The following is an 8,488-nucleotide window of genomic DNA, read 5'->3' as shown; positions in this document are numbered from 1 at the left end:
TAGGTTAGTTTCCAGTCTGCTCTGTATTCCAGGTCCTGTGACTAAGTTACTGAAGAGCAAAAGTGTGGATATCAATAAAGGATACAACAAGTGCAATGGAGAGCACTACTCTACAACCCTTTAGACAACTGTTCCCAACCTGCCTTATGCTATTTCCTGAAGTTACTCTCATCACCCTAGCTCTAATGTACCGGTACTACAGGAGATGGAGGTATGATCTCAGCTCAAAAATATTTCTCTTGCAGAGACCTAGGAGTATATTGCTAGCTTCAACAACTTTTTTACTGTAAATATCCTGGGAAAGTTCCCAGCTTCACTGCATTTCCCATGAAAATGGCAAGGATCACAGCCTTAATTCCAGTGAGTTTCCTCCACAAATGGTAGCTTAGACCCGCCATGTTTCCACTTGCCTGAGATGCATGTTCAGAAGATTCACGTACCCAGTGTCTAGTGAAGCAAGTCACAAAACTAACAGCTCCTTTCAACACCCCCCTCCCTCATTCTTCTGGGGATTTAAGTCTATCTGTTGGGGATTTAAGTCCATCTGTTGATCACAATTGGGGTACTAATTGGGAAGAGGCACCTCTAGGGATTCAACCCCATGCAAACAGCCTGCAGCGCACATGCCAGCTAGCCAGGGCACAGAGAGTGGGGTCTAGGGAGGGTGGCATGGGGACAAGATAGGGGGTCAAATTGGGTACTTATGACCTGGGACTTCCTTCATGGGGCAGGGGCATTAGATCTCCCAAAAGCACCTTTCCTCACTGGTCCCAGTTCCCAGCCCCCAGCCACCCTGGAAACCACAACCAGCACCACCCACATCCCAATCCCAATTTATTAAAACATAAGACCTTCTTTAATTTACCTTATTTCTTTTAAAATTCTTTATTTTTTACCTCTTTTTATTTTATACTTCAATGACTGACTTCCTTCATTTCACCACCCATCCCCGTTTCATTTCCACCTACCATTACCTCTCTGCCTCCTAGCTTCATGTTCCTCACCACCCCCTAGAGAAGCCTGTCCTGGTTTACCAGCCCTCCAGTGGCGAATCACAGCTGTGCAGGTGGAGAACAACTAGGGAAGGTTTTTAGCCTTAATCTGCAACTGCTCCAAACTCAAGCTACCCCTAACACCGATCTACATTTAAGCAGCTCAAAATGCAATGGGTAAAAGACCCTTACACATAGCAGATAGGGGGAGTTGCTCTATTCTCTATTTTAACCCTGGATTCAACTATTTTTAGTAAACCACTCTCTCTCCACAACTTTGGCTTGAGTCCTGTTCCCCTTCCTGTTGCATCTGCATTATATGACAGGACAAAGCATGGAGGTAACTAGAGTATAGAAGAGTGGGAACATTTTATCATGGTCGGGGCTTGAACTTTATGTAGACAAGAATGGCTAGTAGAGAGGGATTTGTGCCCAGAATTTACCACATTCTAGGGAATTTGGTTTTGGTCCAAATTAGGCCAAAGCTAATATTTTCTGATATTTCCAGCAAAACCAGAAGCTTCCTGAACCCCTCCAGCTGTTCAGTGAACTCAACGTTCTCATGGAGAGTGCCAGTTTTACTGAGAAGATGCAAGGTGCTCCCAGGATCTCCTGTCCTAGAGCATTTCAGCAAATGCCCTAAGGTTGCAGATCCACATCTTTGCCTGGCCAGTCTTGGAACAAACCCATTAGAAATCCAAGAAATTTTTTCTCAGAACCCTACCTTGGGTTCTGGAAAAAAATTCAAATCAGGTGCATTTATAACAAAGTTGAGGACACAGAGCAGTTTTATGCCTTTATACTGGTATAAATATGAGGCTGACACAAAGTAGAGCCTTGCACTAATGTAAATGCTTTCCAAAAGTTTTGTAATTTTGAGTTTTTGGTGGATATTTTTAATGAAGAAAAAAAATAAATTACAAACTAGCCTGAACCCCAAGAGTAACAACAAGCAAGGGGTAGGTTGGGAACCCTCCCAGTCCCCAAGCACCTCAGAACAGCACAAACATCTTGGAAGATCTTCGGAAAAAAATATTGGGGATTTTTGAACCTCCACTGAAGTCAGAACCCTTTGGGATAGTTCCAGCTTGGTTTTCTTTAATAGAAACTTGGGCTGTTTTTTTGTTTTGTCTTGCTTTGTTTTTTCTTCCACAGAGAGAGTATGGAGCAAATCTTGGAAGATAAATACCTTGCTTCCATTAAAATCGTTATTCTTCTATGATTTCAAGGGGAGTTAGGTGCCTATCTTGTGAGGATCTAAGCTTTAGTGACTTATCCAAAGCCTGTGCCAGAGAATGAACCCAAACCTGAATCTCTCAAGCACTGCAAACACTGGCTCAGGCTTCCTCACAAATAACTGTTTTAGGAGCAAGGACAGTTCAGACAGTCCCATCCACCTTGCCCAATTTGTCATGGCAAGGAAGGATGGTTCAGTGTTGAGGCATCTCAGTGCCTTAGTGCACCTAGTCCTTATGTGCCTAAGCACAGGTGACTGGTGCCTCCTGAATCTGGGGGGGGACCCACAGAAGCCACCGACCCTGTCAGGGGGGGGCACAAGTCCTACCAACAGCATCAGTGTCAGCCGTCGGGGGGGCATTGGCCCCGTCGGGGGGACACGTGCACCCCTGTGCACCCCTTACAAGTTGCCTATGTGCCTGAGCCTCATGGGGAGTGCCTATATGAGACACTTTACACGCATTGGTCTAATACTATTGCGCATTAGCGTAGCTGGCAAAAATGGTGCTAATGCACTAATGTGCAATAACTTTAGTCCAATGCACGTTAAGCATCACACAACAGGTATTCATTTGCACTAATGCGCTGATTATTACAGGTACTAAATTTAATGTGCTGTAATTATAGCACATTAATGAAAGACATAGGTTCCTAAAAGCTGAATTTTAAAGGCCTAAATATAGGTATCTGAAGTTACAGATATCCACCTAGTGGGTGTATCTACAAAAGATGCTTTACAGCACAGTAGACTAATCTATTGTGCAGTAAAGTGTCACCAAGTAACCGTGTTCATAAACTACTGCGCAGTAAATTAGTCTACTGCACAGTTAGCTAGTACTGTGAATACAGGTACTAAACTAACGCCAAGGTAGATACTGCACAGTAGGGCTCATGTAGACGCTGACCAGGAGCAAATTTGTCTAGGCTAGTAGTGTCAGGTGACCAAAGCCAGTCCTGGGATCAGTTTTACCTTTGCCACCATTCAGAGACATTAAGGGCTCCTGTAGTTCAAATGGCAACAATCTGACACTTGAAACTTGGTGTTCTGCTTTTGCTCATTGGTTTCTCTTAGAATAGAGGCTCACAGGAGGGAGAATAGAACAGGGCTTCACAGCAATCCAGCACTATGCAGACTCTTTCTAAACAGGGGCAATTTTACTCACTACCCCCAGCCCTGCAGGAACCAGGGATGTTTCGGACATTTGCCTGGGTGCTGAAAACTTTAAAGGTTATGTTTGGAGTTGTAGGCATGCCCATGAAATGTCCCAGAACACCTGCTGCCCAGGGCTCAGGATGCTCCTGATTAGTGTTCAGGGGTCCCCTCCTGCAAATACTCCAGGAACATCAAGGACAAGCATGCTTCCCAGGAAACGGGGGAACTCTGGTTTCCTGTGCAGGCAGCCATGTCTTAGTTGTTGCCAGGGAGCCTGCAAGCCTCTCTGATAGCTTACTACAGGGCAAGCTGCCAGGGAGCCAACTACTCTTCCTCTTTCCCCTTACAGGGAAGGAGGAAGAACAGAGCACTGTGGGATTGGAGGTGTTGGGGGGCGCAGTCTTTGTTAGTGGCCAGACTTTAAAGTTGTCCTGGCACAACACAAAATGTTGGTGTTTAGAAAACATCTTCTTTGTCACAGATCTATCATTTGTATAGCATATAAGCCATTTTTATCTTGAGACAAATTCATTTAATGTTTAGCACATTGTCATTTGTCATGGGAAATTCACATATATTACCCCACAAATATAATGTCTAAATGGGACCCTAATGTGATCCAGACATAATGCCTGACCCCATGAATGCCATCAGACCTCTAGGCACTTTATACGAGCTAGATTTCTGGGCCACAACAGTAAAAGAAAATAATGCACCAGAAATCTTCAGTAAGAAGTTCCTGGAGATTATGTAGACAGTGTCCTTCACAGAGTGAGTGTCCATGATTTTGACTAGCTATCACTGGGAACATCTACATGTACCATTAACACTCAGCAATAAACATCTGAACTAATGGCTCCCACAGTCCTGGGAAGCTCCTGGGCACAGCACTTTGAGCCAGGTTGCAGCAGAGGGCTGGCTGGAGCACAAGGGTTCTTCAGTGCAAGGCTAGCTGGCCTAGGAAGACCTGAGAATGAGGTCGCTTGGCTCTTAATCCTCTGCTCCAAACAATGATTATTCATTTTATTCAATGACTTTGAATGCAAAGATCATAAGCAGTTGTAGAAACAAGGAGCAGACATCTACTCTCCCTGCCAAGGCTGTACCACCACTCCTGGGAAGCACTGTCACTCTCCAACTTGCTTTTCCTTTCACTAGATCCATGAATCTACATTCCTCCTTGCCTATTACCTGTATTATAGGTGTGCTGGAAGGCTGGCTACTGATAAAGATGCAAGAAACAGGTTGACAGCTTGACCCTTTACTACACATGCAAACCATGAGCACACGCACATCATCATGTCCACCTGGTTACCCAAAGCAGCAGAATATAGATTCTCACTTTTACCACCTAGGGCAGGGGCGGTCAAAATGTGGCCCATGGGCCAGATATGACCCACCAGGCTATTCCATCTGGCCTGTGGGGCCCCTGAAAAATTGCCATCACTCAAAGAAGATTTGTGACTTTTTGATTTAGTCATACTTCTTAGGACATGGTGAACCCTTTCCCCAAAATGGGTATGGCTAGTAACTTGCCTAGCTTCAACAGGAATAGTGGATAGCATCCCCATTCCGGTTTTACCAATAATCTGCTGGTTGATTTGGGAGGTGTGAGATGTAGATTTGAACCCCTTGGGCACATCCAGAGGAGTGCACATGTGCCTTTTGCAGCATCTCAAACCAGTTTGAGATGCTGCAAGAGGCATGCTGTGAATGAAATAAATATTCCCCGTGCTTCATATTTGCAGTGTGGGCTCAAAATTTGATACCTTGATACCCAGGTATCAAAAAAAAAAAAAACCACGGTGGAAAAAAGCGGGGCAGGTAACCCAGAAGATGGTCCTCCTGAGAGATGTTCTGTTTTTTGGCCAATTAATTTTAGACAAACCTATTCTTCATTTCACTTTGTGCCCCACAATGTGAGACGATCATTCCCATACCTATTTTGCATGTTACATGTCTAAAACTCACAATTGGTCAATGTGCTATTACAAATAAAAGATACTAGAGGGCACCTCATAACAATTCTACCCTCCTGACTTCTTACTACTAAATTACAGCAGGGGGCACTTGTGACATGTCAAATGTGTCATCTACGTTACGTGATAAAGATTTACTTAATGCACATAATTAAGTAGGAAGTATAAATTATTACATAATAAGTATAAGTAAAAATATTGTGATAAATAGTGTTATATTGTAATAAATGCAAAAATATAAAAATGTAAAAATATTAAAACATAAAAATATAAAAATAGTATAATATTATAATAAATAGTATTATAACCTCCATAATTGGAATGTGTATTGCAATATCTTCTGTGTAAAGTTGAGTAAAGTTATCTAATTAATATTACTATTAATACCCTGGTTAATTATTATTAACTTAATTTTGGTAATTAAAGTATTATGATCAATTAAGTAAAATTGATTTATTGTTCAAATGCACTGTATGCTTCTCATTTATGTTCTTCCTTGACCAGAGTGCATGGCCCGAAATCTGACTAGATCGAGTTTGGGGGTGCTGTTTTTGCTTTTGTTGCTGCTCAAAACTGGCCCCTTTTGTACAGCACCCAGTTTGGGGATGTTATATTTTGGGGGAGTCCAAGCTGATCTAACTCCTGTTTGTGGCTCATGATTACACAGCAGCCCCAGGAAGTGTAGTGTTGTTTTTCACCTCCCCCCCCCTTTTTTTTTGTTTTTGTGGGTGGACAAGAGAGAGCATTTTCCTCCACTTAGGTGGGTCATTGTTTAGATAAGGATGGTGATTACCCTCATTAGCATAACACTCAATTTGTACCCAGAATGATCATTATTTTTATTATTACAAGATCTCCTATGGCCACTCACATTTATTGCCTTTCCCATCATGTTCACTCATGCCTTCACCTACAAAACTTTTGGGCCTCTGAGCACCTTTATGCTGCTAACCCCGAATTCAGGCTATCCACCATGCCTCCAAACCTCTCTTTTTCATATTTAAATAAACCACAGGAAGCCACCCAAATGACCTTCCCCTCCCTGCCCCCCACCCCCTCCAGTCTCTGGAGATTATGCAATCCTCCCATCTATGTGGTGTAACACGTAGATGTGACAGGAGTTTTGCTTTCAAGAATTTGGAGTGCAGTTCCCCCCAAGCCCCTGCACCGATCTTCTTGAAACTTGGCAGGATTCATGCTCTCTGCAGAGTCTACCACCCCTGAAAATTTCATCCAAATTGGACAAAAAGCAACAAAGTTATAGATATTTTATTGTTTTCCCATTATACCCAGCCGAGGCGGCTCCGAACTGCTTTGGGAAGCCTAACAAGACCAGCGCTTCGACCTGGATGTGCTGCTTTGGACCCCGAAGTGTCCGAAGCCTCTCCAGATCAGAAGCTTTGTCCAAATCCTTGCACAGCTCTACTGCTTATCTACCCAAGTCAACATAACAATGCATTCCCACCAGTAAGAGCTGCTTGTGTGAGTCCAAACCTGGCTATTGTTGCCTTTAAGGTTTGTCCACAAAGTCCCTACAGTCTCCCGATCCATTAATTCATCTTCTTCAATAGACTGCGGCACCTTCAACAGTTCTTTCATCATCTTGTGCCTTGAGGATGCGGTCCAGAGATGGTTTACCAGAAGGTTGAACAGACCCCGCCCTAGTTGAATGAACATGGAAGTTTCCTTTTCTTGTAGCTGAGTTCTCAGATGTGACTCTTCCAGGGCCTGCAAGATTAGCACATTCTTTACACTTAGCCCATTAGGAGTTGATGAAGCCATATTCTCCGTCAAGCAGAGAACAGTGACAGGTCTGTTAAGGGTGGCCCTGGTCACATAAGGCTGTTATATAGGTCCATTTGCATTATAACACTTACACTATTTACATGTCAATTCATATCCACAGCAGCTCATGTTACAAGCCTCTACTGTGTCCAGTTCAAACCTGCTGACCCATGGCTTAGTGAATCGTCTTGGCACAGACCTACTTAGATGTCCCTGTTCCTGTTTCTTTAACTGTCTTTCCCAGTACCTCCTTTTTCAAAGCAGTTTCCACTGCAGAAAAATTTGGTGCATTCAGCAGCATGCTCTCTCACCCGAACCCCAAATTTATCTTACTTTCCTTACTGTGGGTGTCATGTTCCATGACCAGTAATTATCAGTAGCTCCCATTATCATATCCACTGCCACAGCAGAACAGCACAGCAAAGTCCCAGTCCCACATTTGATAGGTCTCAGCACCTACTCTTTACATATAAACCCATCAAAATGATAATATTTTATTGCACTCAGCAGAATACTGTTCCCCCGAAATCTTGGGGGTTAGTATAAGTGATAACAATCTTGGGGTGCTTGTCCACATGACACCTCTCCTGTTTCCACATTACACTTTTCCTGTGTCCACGTGACAAAAATCGCCATTAAGCTAGCTAAATAGCATCTGTGTATCCATTAATTCTCATTAAAAATCTAGGAGACTGTGATGTCAATACCTACACAGTCAGATGGGTCACTAATTGGCTGGAGGGCCGCACCCAGAGAGTGGTGGTGGACGGGTCATTTTCGACCTGGACGGATGTGGGCAGTGAAGTTCCGCAGAGCTCAGTCCTTGGGCCTGCAATGTTCAACATCTTCATCAGTGACTTGGACGAGGGGGTAAAAAGCACCCTGTTCAAATTTGCAGATGACAGTAAGATGTGGGGAGAAGGGGACACGCTAGAAGGGAGGAATAGGCTGCAATCAGACCTGGACAGGTTGCAGGGGTGGGCGGATGAGAAAAGGATGGATTTCAACACTGACAAGTGCGGGGTAGGAAGAACCAGCAGCATACCTACAGGCTGGGGAATTCCCTTCTTGTCAGTGCAGAGGCAGAAAAGGATCTTGGAGTCATTACTGATGCCAAAATGAACATGGGCTGAGAGTGTGGGGACGCGGTCAGGAAGGCCAACCACACCTTGTCATTTATCCACAGATGCATCTCGAGCAGGTCCAAGGAGGTGATCCTCCCCCTCTATGCGACACTGGTCAGGCCGCAGTTGGAGTACTGCGTCCAGTTCTGGGCACCGCACTTCAGGAGGGATGTGGACAACTTGGAGCGGGTCCAGAGGAGGGCCACTCGCATGATCGGG

The sequence above is a fragment of the Alligator sinensis genome, unplaced genomic scaffold (genome assembly GCF_000455745.1).
Source record: "Alligator sinensis unplaced genomic scaffold, ASM45574v1 scaffold790_1, whole genome shotgun sequence".
NCBI classification, from domain to species: Eukaryota; Metazoa; Chordata; order Crocodylia; family Alligatoridae; genus Alligator; species Alligator sinensis.
This window is presented reverse-complemented; position numbering follows the sequence as displayed.